General features: G+C 41.6%; 1 protein-coding gene and 1 long non-coding RNA gene across 2 annotated transcripts in view; both read left to right on the plus strand.

Moving 5' to 3' along the window:
- The window catches only part of LOC116789695, a 32,774-nt gene extending 12,860 nt beyond the window's left edge, over positions 1 to 19,914 (plus strand). The window contains exons 2-3 of the long non-coding RNA XR_004358127.1: positions 7,886 to 7,986; positions 19,615 to 19,914. This is a non-coding gene — a long non-coding RNA (uncharacterized LOC116789695). The remainder of the gene's footprint in view (positions 1 to 7,885; positions 7,987 to 19,614) is intronic.
- Positions 19,915 to 20,899: 985 nt separating this feature from the next.
- The window catches only part of MAP2 (microtubule associated protein 2), a 222,541-nt gene continuing 222,291 nt past the window's right edge, over positions 20,900 to 21,149 (plus strand). Inside the window, exon 1 of the mRNA XM_032694080.1 lies at positions 20,900 to 21,049. The gene's annotated coding sequence lies outside the window, so the exon portion shown is untranslated. The remainder of the gene's footprint in view (positions 21,050 to 21,149) is intronic.

Here is a 21,149-nt window from a genome sequence, read left to right on the forward strand (position 1 = left end):
GCAAGGAGCCAAGCAAAAACTGATGATAATGACTATCTGGTAAAATTGAAAACCTTTAAGTTCACGTTTATGCCTATAAAGGCCAAAAAAAATAAAATCTTTAGTCTGTAGGCTCTTTAAAATTCAGAGCAGAGTAGGAAAGGATAAGGTGAAAAAGTTAAGAATGCCTTAGATATTTCTCGGGTGAGCCGTGGTGCCTAGAGCCAAGAATTTTGTTTTATCTGCTTAATGCAAAGCATCAATAACATTCATTTTTTAGTGAAAGAGAGGGGACAATACAAGGTTTCCAATTTTATCCAGAGCCACTTTGCTTGCTTTTCTCAGGATGCCAAATGTCTTTGCTAGGGATCATGAGCTACAAGGTAAGTTTCATATGAGCCAAGTAAAACCCCTTTCTGTTAAGATACATTCTTCCTTTGTCTTCTTGATTACAATTGTCACTTTTTGACATTCTTGATATTCTTGGAATATTGGGGTTGAGTTTTCCAATACGTTGTTCCCAGCACAAGTTTTTTTAATGCCGTACCCCATTTGTGTTCTGTGGGGGTTTTTTTGTGGGTTTTTGGTTGGTTGGTTTGGTTGGTTTTAAATGAAGTTTGCCATACTGAGAATATTCTGACTCTTAGATGTACAGAAAGGACACAGGTTTCTCCCTTCGCAACTACCAGAAACATTCATGGATTCTGCCTACTCGAAATTTTTTCAACAGGATACATAAAAGAAATGCAACTTTTTAAACAAATTAAGTAATATATTGGAAGAATGCATTTAAACTATTCATTCTGTGTTGTATTCTCTTCAGAGGAGAAATAAACATATAAAACAGAAGTATATCACATTTTTCAAAGGCTTATGAGATGCTGTTTATCTCACTTCTTTTAATTATATTTTGAAAGGTGACTAGGGCCTGGATGTAACTTGTGCGGAGGCTCTCCCTGGCTCAAAGTGCTTTGAAAATAAGTTGATCTTTGTGGCTGTAGCACATCAGGTTGATGAGAGAGGACTTGTTAAGAAAACAAATCTTTTAGGCATAGAGATTAAAAATATGCTAACTATGCATTCCCAAGTGACCTCATTAAAAGTTCTGCCCTTTAGATACAAGGGAAAGACTGTGGGTTACACTACAAATTAAAGGCTTAGTTAGGAGGCAAATTTCTCTTTTCCTCTGATTTTCAAGGAGAATGCCTAACTTTGTGTTTCCTTTTCCACATCTGAATGGCTGCCTGTTCCTCCATGTGTGATTCATTCTCAAGAGAAGATGTCAGAGCCGTATTATTTGACTAACTCGGTGGGAGTACGGCCAGATCATCCTGTTTGAGTCATCCAGATGGGAATATTTCATCAGGCCTGCAGAGTTCTGGCTCACGACGTGCAGGGGTTGAAAGAGGTAGGGAAGGGAGAAGAAAGGCTGAAGTTGAATGCTCTTCACCCCATAGGCCTTGCTATAGGAGCAGTGCTCCAGAGAGGATTTTCCCTGCCTTGTTGTTTGTCATGGGAATAAAAGTTTGCAACAGGGGTTTGTCCCAGCATTGAGGGGGAATTTTTGTAGTCTTGAAGAAATTTATTGGCTAACAGAAATGTTTCCTACCAAGCTCTAGCATTGTAACCTTTCTGACAGATTACTGCTGGGGACAGAGCAAACCGCAAAATATTCTTTCTTATTGGAATTATGAGTCCAGTGGCACTGACCAGTGTTTAAGACCAACACTACAAAAATGTAGTTAAGCGTCTTTTTTAACTTGAGGTTCATTTTGAAATTTCTATTATTGTTGTCATTACATTTGTGTAAGAAATGAGTTAACACCTTGAATTTCACTTTCTTGGTTTGACCACAAGAGCAGGAGTTGACTGGAAGCCAAGGATTTTTAAGCAGTTCAATGAATTGGGAAGTTCCAAACCCAAAAAGCTTCTCTTTCTTCATTCCCTTCATTCTTTCAAAAATAATGCAGATATGTTCCCACTGGCAGCTTGTAAACAGCACAGAAACCCCACTCTTGAGAATCAAAATAGGATGACTTCAGAAATTTGCAGACACAAAGCACATTTTCTTTTACAAACTGCTCTACCAGGTAGGCTTGGGGAGGTATCTCAAATGGCAGTTCTGACCTCTTTTATACTTATTATCCTGTTACTTAGTTTAGTAAGAGTGTTTAGGTGATGATGTCCAAACAGAGATGCAGGAACTATCCTGCTACGGGCATGAGAAGATCTAGGGTGATTTTGGCTTGTTTACTTGCAGGAAATGGGGTATGTAAAGGAATAAGTGCTAGCACTTAGTTCATCCTCTAAGGAAGTGAAGCCTGCAAGAAACCAAGATGTGTTGGATATCTATCATGCTGCAGCAAAGACTCTACATCTGCTTTGCTCTAGGCAGTGCTGTAGAGGGAGGGTAAAGCAAACCGGTTGCTTGCTAATAGCACCTGGGCAATTTTTTTCCTCCTTTGGTTCTTTTTGTCATGCTTACTGAAATTCTATGTATTCTATGTATGGGTCATTTAATTTTGTAGCGAAACCCTTAAGATTGCAAAAAACTTGTTGGAGGAAATATAAGAGGAATTAAGCAATGTCTAAGTAGCTATCTGTTTCTCGTAACCATCCGTCCCTCTTTTCTTCGTTCCTCTACACCTAAATATAGGATGCCTCTATCTCCATTGTTTTTAAAAGAAAATACAGGAAAGGCTTGGATTGTGTAGGTGGTGTCTTAGAACGCTTCAAAACCCAGATACACGCAGTTTACAGCCTGTATTTGGAGGTGTCCAAGGCCAGGTTGGATGGGGCTCTGAGCAACCTGGTCTAGTGTCCCTGCCCATGGCAGGGGGGTTGGGAAGAGATGATCTTTAAGGTCCCTTCCAACCCAAAGCATACTGTGATTCCATGATTTTGGCCTTTCCTCATTCTCAGGACCTTAATAGCTCCATGAGCTGCTGCAGTCTTACCAGATGCAGAACTGCAGTACAGAAACCTGACTGGAAACAAACTTCTGGCTAACCAGGACAACAGGGATTCTGTGAGTTACTTTCTGGAAGAAGAGGGCCCTTGTTTGTTGTGGAACAGAAGTGGAACAGCTCTGGCAATGTGGCTGCAACAGCTGCTCTGAAGCTGCGGGTGCTGGTGGTCTGCAGCCTGTGGATCACTGGCTGGACAGACTACAACTTTCTGTTATGGTTTTTGGGAAGTTCTACCAATGTCTAAAGTGAATAGAAATTTAGAATAATTTGGGTTTGAAGGGACTTCTGGAAGTCATCTATATCTGGTTAGATCAGACTGCTCAGGAGCTTGTCTGCTGCAGTTTTATACATCTCCAAGGATGGACATTCTGTACTCTGATCCAGTGTTTGACCATCCTTGTGATGAAAATGTTTTCCTTACATCTGTTGTATATGTTATTATTATCTTCTGAGGCCTGCCAAAGTCTATATCTCATCTAAATCCTGCAGTTTAACTGGATCTGAAACAAACAGTGAATGAATGTACAATATATTTGTCAATATCTTTGTATTACAAGTGAAGCTGAAAGAAATACTTTCTCCTAGGCTAAGAGTCACACACAAAAGAGCTTTTCTTGAGCTTCTGACACTGCATTAAAACCTTGAGTGTCCCCTCACCCAAAACCTACAGCAAACACAAAACTGGGTTTATCTAAAGCAGTGGGGTGACGGGGTCTATCACTATGATTCGATGTCAGTGATTTCCTTCAAAGCACAGGAGAGTTGTAAAAGCAACACGTGTGTTCCTCTTCCTGCTTTATCTTAAAATACAGCCTGAGACAACAGTGTGATGGCTCAAGGGCAGCAGCAGCCAATGGAGCTTTTTTGGACTTTTCCCTCAGTACTGAGGAATGACACCCAGCAGAAGGAGCTTGACACTGAGCAGTTGCTGAAGATCTACAGCTTTCCTTATTTATCCAGTGGCTTTTTTTTTTAATGTAACCATTGTTTGGAATTTTGGCTATTTAAGTGGAGATAGAAGATACAATGGGCCCATTAATACTTATAACTTAAGATGAAATGATGCAGGCAAATAACAGGAGCTAAAGAGGATGAGAAAAACCAGTACATGACTTCACTCCAGCATTTTCCAGATGAATTCTGCATTGAGATGCTGGAACAGCTTCACCCTCAAAGCATAAAACAGATATACACACAAAAAAAGAAGTATACTGAGCACAGGCTGTTCAGAATTTTGCTTGAAATATTTACTTCTAAAAATCTGATGTTAGGGTGAAATTTTATTTACTTGTTTACCTGTAGCTACATCTACAATTTAAAGTGATGGATCTAAATGAAGAGATATAGGTATGAGTACGTTACAATATGTGAGTAATAAGTTTGTTGTAGCTTTCAATGTGAGTATTTCCTGTAACTACATAAACCCAGTTCTCTCTCAAGTACTCTGTCTGCACTGTGCTAATGCTCCAGTCTTCCTTGTTTATGGATCTCCTAAACGTGGGAAAACAGACCTTCAGTTCCCACCTACTATAAAATTCAGAGCACTACAGCTTTACAGCTATTTTGTCCCTTTCCAAGAATGCCCCCTCCTCCCCCCTGCCTTGGTGGTGTGCGATGGATCCCTTTTCCTAATGTCATTCTCACAACTCAGGAAATGTCCCTGCTTTCCTCTGCAAGCTTATGCTTCCCTGTTGCTCTTAGAAAGATGGTTTAGGGAAACTTCCAGCCCCACTGCAGCTTATCTACAGCCAACAGATACATAAGTCTGTGTGTACAAATGCTAATTTTCTTGTTTGTTCTAGGGCAAGATTGTTTCCTTAACTTGAAATAGCAGGTACTTGCTCTGTTTTCATTGAAATGTTGAAATATTTATTTGTTGGGGTTTGGTGGAGTTCGTTTAGTTGTTTTTTGGTAAAGTTCAACAGGACTCCAAAGGGTGGATGTACACCTCTTCTTGATGTGACTCCCTTGCTTTAATTCCTGCGCTGTGAAGGATGTCAGGAACGGAATGTGAGGAAGATGCAGCTCAGAGCTCTGCATCACCCCAATGTGAGGATCATCCCATGAGGGATGCACGGCTGCGAGCTCCGTCTCCTACAGGATTTCTTTTTTGCCATGCCTTTAAAGGTGTATTTTGTAAAAGGACTTCTCAAAACTCCTTAATGCTTCTCAAAGCCTCTTCAGTACTAAAACAAAAGTAAGCTTTGAAAAGTGTTTTTTCCTCCCCAAAGCAGTTACCATTTCTGCCCACTGTAGTCTTCCTGACAGCTTACTGAGTTTTTGGAAATGTCGAACTCCTTTTAGAAGACAGGACAACAGATTTTATTTGACCTGAGTGAGGAAATGCAAAACAGCTCGGGAAGCTTTACTGGGTGCTTATTAAACTTTCTAATTACTGTTTAGCCCATATAAACGTCACAGCTAGAGTACAAATATTTTGAGGGTTGAGCCGATAGCAGGAGATTACCTGCCTCTGCTTGGAACAAGTGTGTTATTAAATGTGGCTCAGATCTAGCATATTTAATAATGCAATTAATGTCATAAAGATGGTTCCCAGTTCAGTTCTGCAAGCAAAACTCTCTAGGAGCATCTTAACTTCACTGATGAATGCTGTGAGGAGGTGGGGATGCACGTTTACCACCAGTTTAGTTTGATCCCAGAGCAGCCCAGTTTTTGTGCTTTGAGACCGCTCTGCCATGGGAATCAAAGTACAGGAGTTGGGGATGATCAGAGGGTTTGCTTCAAAAGTTGGAGCAAGAGAGGTGGTTGCTTGTGAACAGCTTCTGACACTGCTACTTTGTCTCCTCTGGGTTTCTTAGCCTTAAATGCTGAGCTTCCCACCCTTCAAGTGTGTTACAGTTTCTCTAAATCACCCGTGGACAAAAGATGTTTGTATTGATTTAATCCACGCATGTGGAGGATGAAACAAACATCTCATGCTCACAGTATGAAGAATCACATTTTACAAAATCTTGTGGCTTATTTCTTTATGTTCTTCTCTCAGTTCTTGTGCTCCCTTGTTTCCCTTTTCTCCTTGGGGGGCATTCTCCCCACTTAGACAATACCACAACGCACTTTCTGGAGGAGTCCCAAATGTCAAATTGGTCCAGCAGTTTGAAGGCAATCACTGATGTTACTAGCACTAACATGAAAAAAACAAGGTACCTTCACATGACCACATCTGCTCTTTTAATATCTGGTTTATGAGTGTAGGTGTAGGTTGGAAGGGACCTTAAGTATCATCTCATTCCAACCCCTGGCATGGGCGGGGTCACCTTCCACCAGACCAGGTTGCTGAAAGCCCCATCCAGTCTGATCTTGGACACTCTCAATTAGGAGTGAAGAGGATGATCCTTGTTCAAAGAAAATGTTGTGCTTTTTGTTACTGTTACTCTATAAATTTTGCATTTTTGTGGGTCTCCGCAAGCTCCACTGCCCCAGTGTGCTCACAGATGTGCTTTGGATGCCCCTTTCACTCAATGCATTTCACTGTATTCATGTGATTCTACCCTTTTCCCCCGTGCTTTGAGGATGTCTTCTCCTCCAAAGGCTGCCTTGCCAGCTGACCACCCCCAGCCAGGACCAGAGCAGTGCTTGGGTCAAATGGAAATTTACCTTTGCTGTTACTGCACTTGCCAGTGCTGTTTAAATATTTACTACATTTACTAAAGCAGCTTTGCTATTAGAAACCAGACTCTGCAGGTGGTGTTTTGGGACCCAGGAAATTGGAAATTAACTGACTTCCATGTGTTACCTGCAACCGCCTCCTCTTGCTCTCATCCTGCAGCTTTTGGCTAATGGGGGGACACTTGCAACTCCAAGGGAGTTTTTCCCAGAGAGCTGAATCACAGAGAATATCCGCTTTTCTGTCTTGCAACATCCCTATAAATTGTCTTCCTGATTTTTATTTCTAATATATTATTTATGATGTGTAAGAAGCAATTAAAATCTGACGCTGCTCAGATGCACTTTGTATGTAAGGAAATGTCATGTTAAATATTTCATGTAGCTATTTAAAAGCCAAATTCACGTTCACATAGCGCCACCTGTCTCTAAGCCTCTGCAGCTGCACAGGACAAGTTTTAGAGAACTAACATAACTCCTCGCAGCGCTTAAAAATAACTTCTTTAGGGGAAAAATTGAAAAGGCAAAGGTTTCACAGCTCTGATTTTGCAGGGTGTTCGGTAATAGCGCATCCATCTGCATACAGAGCAACCTCAGGTTGGTTCCTAGTTTTCCAGGTTTTTATCCAGTTGACTGCTGGGCTTTGAGCATGTGGGTGACATGGCATCATGCAGGAGCACAGCCCAGCTCACAGCACAGCTCTTGCCTGTGGGTATGTGCCTCCTGACTTTCAGGTGGCATGGACTCATTCCCAATGACTTTCCAGAGGGGTTTTCTAAGCAGCTCCCTGGGAGGCTTGTTCTCTACCAGGTGTTCATAGTTGCATGCTTAGTAAATGATTGGCATGGAGAAGTCATGGGTGAAGCATTAACTCTCTGGTGGGAATAGTTTGGTGAACACAACTACCAGTTTCAAATATTTATTTGAAATTCCGTGGTGCTACCACTGGAATGTTTCGATCAAATCCACTGCAACATAAAAATTTTTTTGTGGTTTTCATTCAAACTCTTCAAGTGATTTTTGCCTACTTCACCATGATCTGCCAGAAGTCACGTGAAGTTGCAGTTGTATTAGCTTGAACTCAAAACTAGGGCACAATTAAGATTTTTATCTTGTTTTGTTGCCCTCACACTTAAAGGTATAAAGAAAACAGATAAAGCAAACTGGGCTAGACACCACATTCATCACAAGAAAGGTAAAAGGTGGGTCACAGGAGCTGCTCAAGGGTGAAGGCACAGCTTAAATCCCACGTGGGTGCTTAGAGCTTGGTAAGATCCCTAACATCACTGAGGACATTTTCTGCTCTTCTGCAGTGAGATGTACACTGGGCTCAACTCAGCTGGAAGAACTGCATCCTGCACATGTTCTCCTGCTGGAGACTTCCATGCTGTAAACTTTGCCTGTGACAAAGCTGGTAAGTTAAGCCCAGCCTCAAGAAGTTTATTTTGATTATTTCAGTAATTGTGGAAGGCCAGGTGAAGAAAAGGGCATTGATACTTGCTTATCCAGAGCTGGCTTATGCGTACACACAGTCTGGGAAGCAGTGAGTGTTCCCTGCTGTTACCTGGTGGTGGTTGTATTACCTCACTCAATTCCCTGCAGCAAATGAAACCTGGAATGAGATGGAGAAAGCAGCAGGGTTTCCTTGTTGTGTTGCAGCATCCCCACTGGCAAACCTGGCAGCACTGAATGGACATGGTCCCTTGTGTCATCTTTAGAGCCAATTCCCTCTGACAGAGTGTCTGGGGACATGTGAGGGGATGTGTGAGCTGCCTGACTTGGCTCTAGAGGTGGGGAGCCTGCCTCAAAGGGATCAGTTTGTCACTGCATTGCTCTGCTGCACAAAGCCAAGATGTTTTTCCTCCCATTTCTCGCCCCATCTCCCACTTCACTGGGGCTGGGACATGGGAAGTCCCGGGCAGAGCTGCCTGCTCTGCCTCTGCAGAGCACAGAGGTGTCTGAATTGCTGTGGCCAGCCTGCTCCATTGGAGGCAACACCCGTCCCAGGAATGGGTAGGGAAAAGTCACATTGTGAAAAAAGGCAGCAAAGCTTTTAAAAACCATCCACGTGACAGTGATGCTAAATGTGCCACACACATCTCCCAGCCAAGCAATGCTTTTAAACACATGCTGAGTTCAAGCAGGTTGATTACATACTCCCTGATGTGCACGGCAAAGTAGAAATGCCCTTCCTTGCATAAATATAGTGAAACGTGCCCTTGAATGCTGCTATCTGTGAGTCATTTATGTATTACTGAAAGGCCACAGATAGCGTGATGCCATCAGTAAACAAAAACCAGAACTGAAAAAAAAAAGGCTTATAAAATAATAGTAATAATAGTAGCAATGACAGTTATCCGTGGTAGTTAATAAATAAGGTGGGCTTAGAACCATGGGCTCCCCGTTTTCCTACCCAGCTGAATGCCCCGTTAAATGCAGTGAGCTCGGCTTTGCTAGTGAGAGGTAGTCCCGAGCCCCGAGTCCTGGCAGTGCTTCAGGCACCCTGGCTCAGGTGCTCGCTGTAGCCTTGTCCGTCAGCAGAGGTCAGCACAGCCCTCTGTGCTGCCCAGCCACTGGCTCCCAGGATCTCCTCCCACGGCTGTACGAGCAGCTGTGATTTCTCTTTTCCCCTCTGGAAAAGGGCTTTTGAACACAGAGAATTATTCTGTGAGAACAGAATTATTATGCAGGCGTCTACAGTGTAAAGGAAGACAATTAATACCCACATCACCAAAAAGTGTATTGTGTGGGGTTTAATGAAGATTTCCCCCCTCCCCCGAAAATGGACGCTTTATAGTTTAAATTATTTATAGGTCTATTACAGAATAATCAGTACTAAGTATACATACATACACAGAGCACAATAAATTATGTATCTTCCCTAATATTTCATGAGTAAGAGCCATGGCATGTATTGATTTCATTTAGACCTGAGTTCAAGCATTTAAACATACTTCTATTTTTAAATCTACGAATCATCATAATGGGCCTGTTCAGGTGCTTTCAGTTAGATATATATTTAACAACCATGCTGAATTTGAGACATAATAATAATTAGATTAATATTTTGAACCAGTGCCCAAGGAAGCCAGTGGGAGCTATTTAATCCATTTTACTAGGCTCTTGGAGTAGGATTCATTTTTTAATATATGTGCGTGTATATATATATATATATATATATATATATATATATACATTTAATGAAGGAAATTGAAGGTAGAGCTTCACTGAGAAATAGAAATTTGTCTGAGCCTGGAATCACCTTATATCATCATGGATTTCAGTAGCAATCTGAGAAATCAAGGCAAGCTGTCTTAAGTAACTCATTCCTCTATTGCCTAGCACATGCCACCCTGAAGGTTGAACGTGAGTTACAGGAACTCATTCTTACCTAATGAAATGAAAAGCACTTTTTTTCTGTCCTGAAAGATATGGGAAAAGTTAGTGGGTTTTTTTAGGACAAAATGCTCAAAAGCACTTCCATAGTACAAAAACTTAAATCTCACCGGCAGACTTGGGGCTCTGAGCCAGCTGAGAGATGCCTTAGCCTGAACCACCTGGGAAGATTAGGACTTCCAGCTGTTTTCCTACTCAGATGCCCATGCTGCTGTGGAATTGGCTCAAGCACCATGATAGTTTACATTTTGGGTATTTTTCTTATCCCAAATCTGCAGGTTTTAACTATGTGCTTGGTCTTCTCCAAAACAACTGTTGGGATACATTTATGTCTAAAATGGAGAAGTCAGAAAGGACCAATAAGTCTTGTCAAGAAAGCACTTGCATTAAATTGGTCATTTAATTTGGCCCTGGTGGTAGCACTGAGGAAGCTGTACTGCCTAGAAGGAATCTGCCATATAAACATCAGCACACACCTTATTTTCTTGTTTTTTGTAGAAAAAAAATCGGATCACAACACCTGTGACTGCTTCGAGCCTTGCATTTCTTCTCTGGGACATATCCAAAATTTCACTCTGGAGAATGTGGCTACAAGTGGTATCATCATCCACAGGAAAACATAAAAGAAGTCCAGGTATAACCTGAAAGCCTAATTAACTGATTTCCATTAAATTATTTTTCCTTTCTTGTCCTTTTTTCCTCTCTTTTCCCTCCAGGATATAGGCAAAGCTGATGATTTTATCTTTAATATTTGCAAGCTACAGGGTGACTGTGCTTCTGTCTTTAGGTTTTTGTGACTAAGTAGTAATAATTGTTAATGTTTCCCTCTGAAATCATCCTATGTGACCTGGCTCTTACAAAAGTAAATTAAATAGCCTTCATTTTATTCCTTTATTATTATTACCATTATATATTAATAGCAAGCTGTACTGGGCTACTGTTTATTTTTATAACCCAGTGTTTGTAGTCGAGTCTGTATGTTTGTTCACATGTTAATATGGACAGAAATATTGAACCATTCTGGGTAAAAACCTTCACCTCTAATGCATCTTCAATATTACTGTGCTTTGCTTCCACAAGATGTTCTTGCAGTGAATTGAGAAAATCAGTCCAGATCTTACCTGTGGTTCTAAAGTTTAGGAGTTGATTATTTTTTTCCTACATTTAGTAGGTCTCCATATCAAGCTGCAACTTTCTTCAGTTCACTTCTGTAGATCAAAATTTTTTGGTTTAGATTTTAAGGATTTATTTCATGTGTCAGTAGGTGTTAAACATCCTGCAGGAGAAAATCTCAGAAGACATCCATTTGTAGATACAGTCCTTTTTATCTGGGGCAAAATACAAAGACCTGCAAGCAAGCCAAAATTTAATTGTATTATCTAATGGCATAAAAATTTAGTTATAGCTCTCTTTAATAAAATAATTCTAAAATGATAATTCTAAAATTAGATAATGTCACACCTTATGGCTGTCAGTTCGCTTTGTGTGATGAACCAAGCGCCTTGAACATTTCCTGCAGAAATACCCTTTTATTTCTGCTTGGGGGTTATGAGTTGAAAAGACTTTCTGAGATATGGCTAAACTTGATGCATTGTTTAAATCACAATTTCTTTTACAATCTTCCTTCTAACAAAAGAATTACCGTGGCTCTTTTGGACCAGCAGATATACAGCACAATGGAAAGTACTGAATGCTTAGGGAAAGAGCATGAGAACAGAGACAGCTTATAGAGGTCCTGCTCATGGTAACCCCTGCTCAGAGATGCCTGGCAGTGAGCGGTCTGACCCCTGCCTTCAGCAGGTGTCAGTGCTCGTGAATTTGTCTCCACCTTCTCTGAGCCCAGGTAGGTTTTTCACCTTTACAAAGTCCTCTGCCAGTGAGTTCTGCATATCAACTGCATCTGTTCCTGTAAAGATGCCTCCTGCTAGGCAGAGAATAGCCTGAGGCTCATGTCCCTGGTAGATACTGTGTAAATCCTGACTGAAAGCAGGGAGAGCTGCCCAGTCATTGATGATAATGCCAGTTCCTAAATTTCGGTTTAAGACTCGAGCTTTAGGCGCCTCTAATGGGAAGCTTTTCTGATTTCTACAGCAATAATGATGGAATGAAATTCATGGCTGAGAAGGTGCAAGGAACAAAAAAGAATTCTAGAAAGTAGTAAAATATGTGATCCTATGGCGTCAGGTTGGAAACGCAGGTTCTGCATCTCCTACCGAGTGTCTGTGTGACCCTGATGTGCCCGTGTGGAAAGGAGATAGGAAGGTTATTATTGACCTAGAAAGGACACAGCTTCCAGCAGGTGGGCACAGGCAGCCTGACACACTTTGATGTCTTTGTCCTCACAGCAGCTTTGGAGGACGATGGTGACTTCGGTGTGCCTTTGATGCCAGCCTGGCATCTTAACGATTGAGCTGTTCTGCTGTGCCTCCCCAGCCAGCCATTTCCTGTGGCATGAACCTTAACTGATAGTTGCCTGCAAGTGTATTTCAAGAGCAGAGTGAAGTTGGTGTTAGAAGAGAAGCATATTTGCCTGTTGGGCAGCAGCAGTTCGGATACCTCAGTACTGCAGTTATATTTGATGGTGCACGTACTTTGCTGCAGGAAAGCTGCCAAATGGCATCATACTCCTACGTCAGAGCTCTATGCAGATGAAAAAGAAGTGAATTTCCATGAGCTTCTTGGCCACAAAAGTACTTGCAGGTCTTTATACAGCTTCACCAGGCTGGGATCAAGGCCTGGCTCAGACCAGAAAGCACCATTGGGGCTGATGTTGTCTGTACTGAGTTGGGGCTTATTGAGTGGCTCAGACAAGGGTGAAGGTAGAAGTTCCCCAGCCAAGTCCCCTAGGACTAAATGACAGAATTACAATCTGATCCCCAGCTCACGACCCCAGGAAGGGGCAGCTTTCTCCTAAATGTTTATGTTAGTAGAGGGATGTTTTTAACTCTCTGTCATGATTCTTCTTCAGCCTACAAGTCAGGTGTGGCAGTCCTAGGACGAGCTATGGTTGGATTAGGCTTTTCTCCTATTTGAAATGTTAGAAAACCTTTCTCTGTTTTGTTAACCTTGCTGATGGTCTTCCACTTTTCTTTCTGCAGCAAGTGGAAGTCCGTGAGTCCCCAGCCACGCAGATCATTTTTCTAGGTTTGTTTCTCTGTCACAGGGAGTGTAGACCCACTGTCCTAACCCCAGTGGCTGATTTTGAATTCTTTTGGCTCTGATCTGAAGCTCCACTGAAGGCCATAGAGGTTTTCCCAGTATGATTAATATTACCCAATTTCAAAGTATTACTTCCCTCTCGAATTGCCACCACACATTCCTATGGGATAACTTGCCCTTGCCACATCATTTGGACTGCCCAGCTGTTGCTTAGCTACAAGACTCCATAAGAGCCCAAGCCACAGCAGAGTGAGCACCGAAGCATTTCAAATACAACACCCAAAGGATGCTCATCAATGTACGTGCAGGTATATTATAGGTCCCGAAATCTGAGGTTTTAGTGACCATAGCTGTTATCTTTGAGCTGACACAGCTCTGATTGTTCCCAGCTCAGCTTTTGCTGGAACCAGCTTGTTTGCAGACTGTGGCCAGAGACACCAGTTTTAAGGAATGTGCGTCCTTCAGGGAAAATTGCTAAAGGAAGGTCCTCAAAAGAGGGAAGTGGGATAGGAAAGGAGCTCCTTGCTGCTGAGAGGAAAAGCTGTGATTGTCAGGGTTAAGCCCTGGTCACTGGAGTCAGGTTAAGTGATGCACTACCGATGTAAACAGCAGAACCAGCCAGAGCTGCTATGGATGGATTGATCTGTCTCTGCAGCAGTGACACTTTTCAGCTCTTCCCTGACAGTTTGCCTAAGGGACTTGTTTTATATCCAGAAACTGGGACTGCATTTCTGCAGCCTCATACAAATGAATGCCACCGATTGCCCAGGACACGTCTTTGGTTCCCACAGCAGCTGTGTGTGAAAGACACAGCACTGTGCTTCCAGCAACATTAATTAATAGTCTGGAGGTGAGTGCTCAGCTCGACACTTGAATTTAATAACAGTTCATCTGAATGCAGGAGAAAATTTCTCTAAACCTCCAGCAGCATCTGGTAGGGACTCAGTTTTCAGCTCTCTGGTGGCTATGGCTGTGGCTTGTGTGGAGAGGAAGCCTGGAGAAAGCTTTTCTTGAGGTTCAGCTGCCTTCAGTGTGAGTCAGTAATGGGAAACAAAGATAAGAGCAAACAGCTGAACGGTGCTAGACCATCCGGTGCTAGACCATCCCCAGAGCAAGGCTGGAGTGGCATCGTGCTCAAGAGCTTCCTTGGAGTAAATGTTCATGTTGGTCCATAGCAACCAAGTTCCCGCCTACATCTCTGGTGTGATGCTGGACCAAGGGGGCCTGTGGCAAGGGCAAGGATTGCAGTTTTGGTCTTCTTTTTATCTTCTTTGTCTCCAAAGATTGCTGTTGGTGTTTGCATTACAGATGGGAGCTCATGGAGGAACCACAGCTGACGATACAAGGGGTCAACTCTTTTTTTTCCCTGTGTTTTATGACAGGAAAACAATACGAATGAAACCTATCAGTTAAGAAGAGAGTTCACTATAAAATACTGTACACTGGATTTCTGGTCCATATACGGTGACACAGCCCTACTGAGAAAATCCACATCAAGGGTGACTCCACATTGTTGTTTTTTCTTGTTGCTAACAGCCATTTAACATCTCTATAAGCAGTGAGGAACAAACCTCTCCTGGGAAAGTGTTAGTGCTTTTTGATCCCTAAACTCAAAAGCAAGAGAAGCTCTTGGTGAAACACTTGGTGATGTGCCTAATTTTTGTAGAGCTGCCTCTAGAAAAAGAGGGCAACCCTCCCAAAACTCATAATCAAGTGGGACTTAATAAGATACCGCATTAATGTATGGCAATTCAGCTCATGGGGACTTGTGCCACATATATGGGGTTGTTCTAACACCAACAAAAGAGCCTAAATTTGAAAATAACCTGGAACACTGCCCAGATTTTTTACTTTGTTTCCTGTGTACTCACTTGCCTGTCACTTCTAAACCCATTTTGCCTCTCACTTAGCAGTGGAGTTGTGCCCAGGTAAAGGCACTGCTTATACACTGGTTAAATACTAGTTTCATAATGCATATCCATTCTTTGGTCCCAAGGTATCACTTACAGCGAATTATTCTGCTCTGTTATGTTGTCTATTGATCACTCTTTTTTGCCTTTTATCCTTGTTGTTGTTGTTGTTCTTTTGCCTGTCTCTTGCAGAAAGTGGTGCCAGACCATTAGGAAACTGAATTATTAAACCTCTGTATTGATTTTTTCTTGACCATATAGCTGACGTTATTGTGCAAGGACCTTGCCTTGAGCTATGCAGAAGGGGTTTTGCTAAGCACTTGACAGCTCTCCTCATTCCTTTGCTTCATTACCTTCCCTCTCTCACTTCATCATTTCCAAGAGGAGGAGATTCTTAAAACCATTATGTAGAGTCATTGCATTTCACTGTGAGGCTCCTTTTGCTAGCAGCCACACAAATGATGGTATTTTTCTTTCTTTTCACTCCAGAGGTACACAAACAGATCAGCCCATTTGCTAAAAGCCTCAGCACTGACACCACGGTATCCATGGCAACGCCCCAACCTGCGCAAGCATCTGCATACACTTCAAAATACCAGGATGACAAGGAGTCGCTTCAGACAATGGATGTTTATGGGTGGCACAACTATCTGAAATACTTCTCTCTCCACCCATCAGCTCCTTGATTATAACATGCTTTATATTGTTCTTGCAGCTCCTTTGTCAGAAGCCATGATTCAAGGCAGAATTAATCCCCGTTTTGATGTTCATTTGCTTGGGTTTTTTTTTGTGTGTTTTGTTTTTTTTTGTGTGTGGTTTTTTTTTTTTTTTTTTCATTTAGATGACTGGCTGAGGTACCTCATGGGAATGAGCACCCCAAGCTCTGCTGTTAACCTTCCTCTTTGAACTGAGTTGGAGTACAGGCCCTTCAAATGATAAAATCCAAAGTTGTAATTGAAAAAGAAGTGGTCTCTGTCAACTAACAGAAGTGGTTGTGTGAGTGCTTGGCTGAGTGGTGATTTGCCACATCACGTTGCATGAACTACTGCTTTCCTATAGTGATGATAGATTTAATAAGATCCAGTGAACCATTTTTGAGGAATGTTTTAACTGAAGTTTATCCACCTGCTGGCATAGCAGAGACTGTGCTACTGTGTTTACAGACGCTGGTCTTCACCAAACCTGAAGGGTGTTCAGCTCTGCTTTCAGGAGATAACATTCAGGTGCTCAGGCTGTGTATCTGAAGCTGGTTGCAGAAAATGTATCAGTTCATTAGACCAGGCGCTTACCTGCAAAAACATCTGTAATTCAGACTAAGTAACTGCATCTAGAGCACCGATAAACTGTTAAGTCCTGGGCTGATGATGACCATGGGTTAGGAGCAGTTTTATAACAGAGCAAAACAGCAGGAAGTCTTCAGGCATTCAGGGCCATCTTCCTCAAATCAGGGAAGTATTTCAACCTGACTAAGATGTGATGGGTGTGCTTATCAATCAGGTTGAGGCCATTCTCAAAACTAGACTGGACAACTGCATGTGTTGTTCACACAAAGGCTGAGTGTGAGGCTGAGTTTGAGGTTTGGTAATGGGAAAGAGCCCAAGTATGTTGATGCTTAACCTCCAGCCACAGCCTCGTTCTGTCTGTAACGTTTCCACTCTCTTAAGAAGTAATATTGGTGTTTTATTCATAGAAAGGCAGAAAGAAATACAAAGCCCAAAACCAAGACGAACTATGTTGCCCCATATTGTGATGTTAACTTGATTAGGCTAATCTGTTTTCAGCTGATGGTTTAAGCTTCAGGCTTGGAAAAGCAGTAGCATTTACACGTTTGAACACAAGAGGAGCATATTAAAAAGCCTTATCAAAATTCCACATTAATAAAACAAGCTATCAGTGCATCAGAGCACTGATGAGCTTCCCTCTGCAAGCATGCAAGCATCATAATAGATTCTTTGTAAGCTATTGTTGGAAAAATTCAGACTTTCCCCTAGAACAGGAAATTAAATCTCAAAAATAATACATCTCTTGTATTCTGTCCAGTTTGACTATTCAGTAACTTATACATTATATTTATTTTGAAAAGCAGCTTTTTCCTATTGTTTTGCTACAGATGCAATGTGTAAGGAGATTTCACGACTTAAAACTTAACTTGTGTTCCGTTCATCTTCTCTTTGAACCTGTAAGTAGGCAGCAGATAATTGTTGGGGGTTTTTTTTGTTCGTTTGGGTTTTTTTCATTCTTTTATTTTCATTAGAAGACATGATAAGACTGACTGGTGCAGTAGTTTTATTCCCACAATTTTCAAGAGAGATAAAGAAGGCAATGCTTGTAGTAGTGAGATGCTAGAAAGGGCAAAACAAACGACCCAAGTTCAAACTTGCATTTATTACTTCCTGGGAATCATCATTCTCTGTTATAATTAGAAAATAATAAGAGCAACAAAACATATTTTCCTAGAGTTTGGGTTTTTTTTTTTTCCTTCTTGGGGATATGGAAATTTAACAGCTGAAATGTTGTTCTGTGTCCCAGAAAATGGGTTAAAGCAGTGAAAACTGGTTTAGGTAAAGAACTTTCTACAGCTGAATTGTGCAGGGATCAATGCTCCTCTTGCTTCCTTTTGAGTACATTTACGATTCCTCCTGTGAGATGTCTCTTAGGTGACAAGCCTGACATCCAGCTTTCTCCTCTTCAGCAAAGGAATCATCCCCACAATCAAGGTATCACAGAGCCTCAAGAGCTGAGAGGAAAACATACCTGGGTTAGGTAAACGCCAGGGGAAGAGGCTCTGCACATAACCATGAACTATGTAAGGGAATTCCACTGTCCATTTTTCACACTGGCACATTGTCCTTTACTTTCAAGTACAGCAGTGAAAAATGAAGACAATCCCTGGAGTACATTCTCTACTGGAATTCTAGTCTCCTTGTATCCCCAAGAGCTGGTGGCACAAGTATTTTGTACCCTCTCTCTGCTTTCAAATTCTACTTCTCATGCAGAGACTGGCTTTTGACATCAAAAGCATTTAGCAAATTAGAGTGTAGCTCCCTGAATCTAATTCTGCCATCATAATTCATATGGGTACCTAGAGTCTCTTGGACAAAAAGACCAAAGAAAACTAAATCTACAAAGGCAGCTCTGGTATAAGTTCTTCCACTGGGCCAGGTCTTACCTTTGCTTAAAGCTTTCCTGTAGCAAACTGAGGTATTTACATTTACAAATAGGTAATATCTTCAAATAATCTTTGGCAGGTAAATGTAATCAAATGGGAGAGAGGCAGAAAAAAGAAGGCTTTTACATGGAAATGTTACTGGAAATGAGCTGATGAGATACAGTTGAGTTTCTTGTCTTAAACAGAAAAAAAAATTGAGCGTAGTTCGTGATGCAAAGCCAGGGATAAGTACATATTATTTTCAGTGGAAGCTTTTGCTTTGCTTAGTGGTTGATAACCATTTGAAGGCACTTTTCAGTTCACCTTTCTTCCCCATTGCCTCCTTTGGGCACTAGAGGGACCCTGAAGTTTTCCACACCGTGGAAACAACTCAGCGATGCCAAGGCAGGAGCGCTGCCTTTCCTGGTCACCTTAGCTTAGGTTTTTCCAAGGGGAAAGGTGGGAAAAATCTGCTCAACCAGTTGTTAAACATACCCACAGACTGCTAACATGGCAGTGGGAAAAGTGTGCAAAGGGGCTGTAGCCATACTTTGCTTTGTTTCATCATGCACACTGGTGCTTGCAGCTCTTCCCATCATCAATAAATAAGAGCTGACTTTGCCTTGACTGCTCTGTTTGCTCAGCTAATGTTGTGACATTGGCACCAAGGCTTGAGTCACTGCGTTTTTGAGAAATTAAATGTTTCCTTCCCCAGCCTGAAGTGATGCCAAATACCTAAGTTGCCACTGCTGCAGCTCAATAAACTGTTAGAGAAGTTGCAGATTGCTACTCTAACTATATAGAAAGAGAATATGTATTGACACAAATCCCTTTTAAAACAATATTTTCCAGACACAGTTTCAAATGAATCTGTTCTAAAGAGGGCTATAGGCAATGTCATTCCTTTTTCTTTTAGCAGACAGGCAAAAAATCCTCTGCATTTGACTTACTAGACCTCCATATAGAGATCCATAATTCAGCATGTCAAAGCTTTACTATAATGCTCATGGTTTATGAGGTGATGTAAAAATCTATTTTTCCTTTGTACGAAAAATCTTTCCCCACTATCTCTTAGTGGGATGATGCTTTTTGATCTCTGCATGAATATTTCTAATAAAAATACGTGCATGCATTTTAACATCTCTATCATGAATTAAAAGAATTTTTCCTGTCTTAAAAACATCTAGTGTCAACACTGTTGTTGAATATTTAATGTGAAGTATAATGTAATTTGACTAGATAATTATCTCGGGGGAAATGGTGACTGCTACATTGTTTTTTTCTGTGCTTATTTTTCATCATCTTTGATGATTGTTTAAAGTAGAAATGGAACTGAATGCCTAACTTCCAAGACTCGCCTTCTTTCTCTCTCTCTCTCTCTCTCTCTCTCTCTCTCTCTCTCTCTCTCTCTCTCTCTCTCTCTCTGCAGATTGCTGCTGAACAGACAGGCTGCTGCCATACTGCATCTGAGCCAGAGGCATTGATTCCTCCATGGCACATGGAATATTCTGAACATTTCTCCAGTTAGTTACATCACCCCTCTGATCTCGAGGAATCCACATGTACAGTGCACAGTCTATTTATTGTACAGCTGTCTTTCCATTAAGACAACTCTTCATCTCTTCCGTGATACCCATCACAATATTTGTTTCCAACAAAAGTATAAGCTGTCTGTCGTTTCCCCCATTCCTTTTTTTTTCCTTAATATCATAAGATTTGAATAAATCTAATTTCCGTTTGGATGAAGTGTAACTTCTTGATCAACTCAACTGCTCGCTCCCTCTCAGGGCTCCTTCTGATTAGGTTTTATGTAAGCCTGCATTCACATTGTCTACATGGTGAGAGGAAGGGCTTGCAGGGAGAGATCCATCAAGGTCCTTCCATGGACACATAGGCCTCCAAGGGGAGGCACAAACAGAAAACAGCAAGGGGAAGGCACTGCTGATCCTCAGGGTGCTGGGGACACTGGTGCATGTTCCTTATGCCCTGAACCACTGTCTTTCCTCCTGACAGCCCAAGAGAAAGACTGGCTGCAGCCATTTCCTCTGACAGCATCTCTTCCAGATGGATATACATCACCAGTGGTGAGTAACCAGAGGGGAACATGATGGCTTTGTCCTCTTGGCAAGATCCTGCTCCCTTTGCACACCACTGATTTACAGGTGAAATGCAAGAAAAGAGCAGCGGTAGGAAGTTCTCTCAAAGAGCTTGAGAATGTCTTAGGAAAGCGACTGGAAAAAATGTCTGTAGCCTTGACTCACAGCCTCAGACCTTATAACAAAAATTTCCTGATTTACAAATACATAAAAACACTTAAAATAATTTGGCATTCCCTGGTCACTTCATTAACATCGACATGCCATTAATGCGGAATATAATCCAATGTAGTAGTTGTTGAGGGATGGCCATCTCTGTATGAAGAAACAGAAGCAAGGTTGAGATCTTGGCTATCCTGGATCTGTTTTGACCAGTCAAACACTTATGGCCCAAATATAAAGAAAAAATAGCAATATTTGTCTTTACTGGATCCCCTTTGTTTCAAAACATTTTTTTAGGTTAATACAGGCATGAGATACTTGGAATTGCTGGTTAAGATTCTGATAGACTGGCTTTTTGAACATGCATTTTAAACAAACCCAACAGACTAATTTGTTTAGGAAATAGAAGAAGTAAGAAAACACCATTTTACTCTTTCATCTCCAGCACAGGGAACTGAAACGACGTGGTTATGGCTAGAAGAGGTGAGATGAGCCAATGCTGTAGCCCCATCGTATCAGTGGCGTTGCAGGAGGGATGACTTTGGAATACAGAAACTGTAATTGATGTTCTGAGGGGCTGAGGAAGAAAGTTCATTCGAGAATCTGGTAAGGGACAAAGTAATAGGATATCTTTTATTGCCAGATTCCAGGAAATGGCTGGATAGCCCAGCCTTACAAGACCAGCGTGTAAGTAAGCAGCAGCGCA

The sequence above is a fragment of the Chiroxiphia lanceolata genome, chromosome 7, assembly GCF_009829145.1.
Source record: "Chiroxiphia lanceolata isolate bChiLan1 chromosome 7, bChiLan1.pri, whole genome shotgun sequence".
Lineage (NCBI taxonomy): Eukaryota > Metazoa > Chordata > Aves > Passeriformes > Pipridae > Chiroxiphia > Chiroxiphia lanceolata.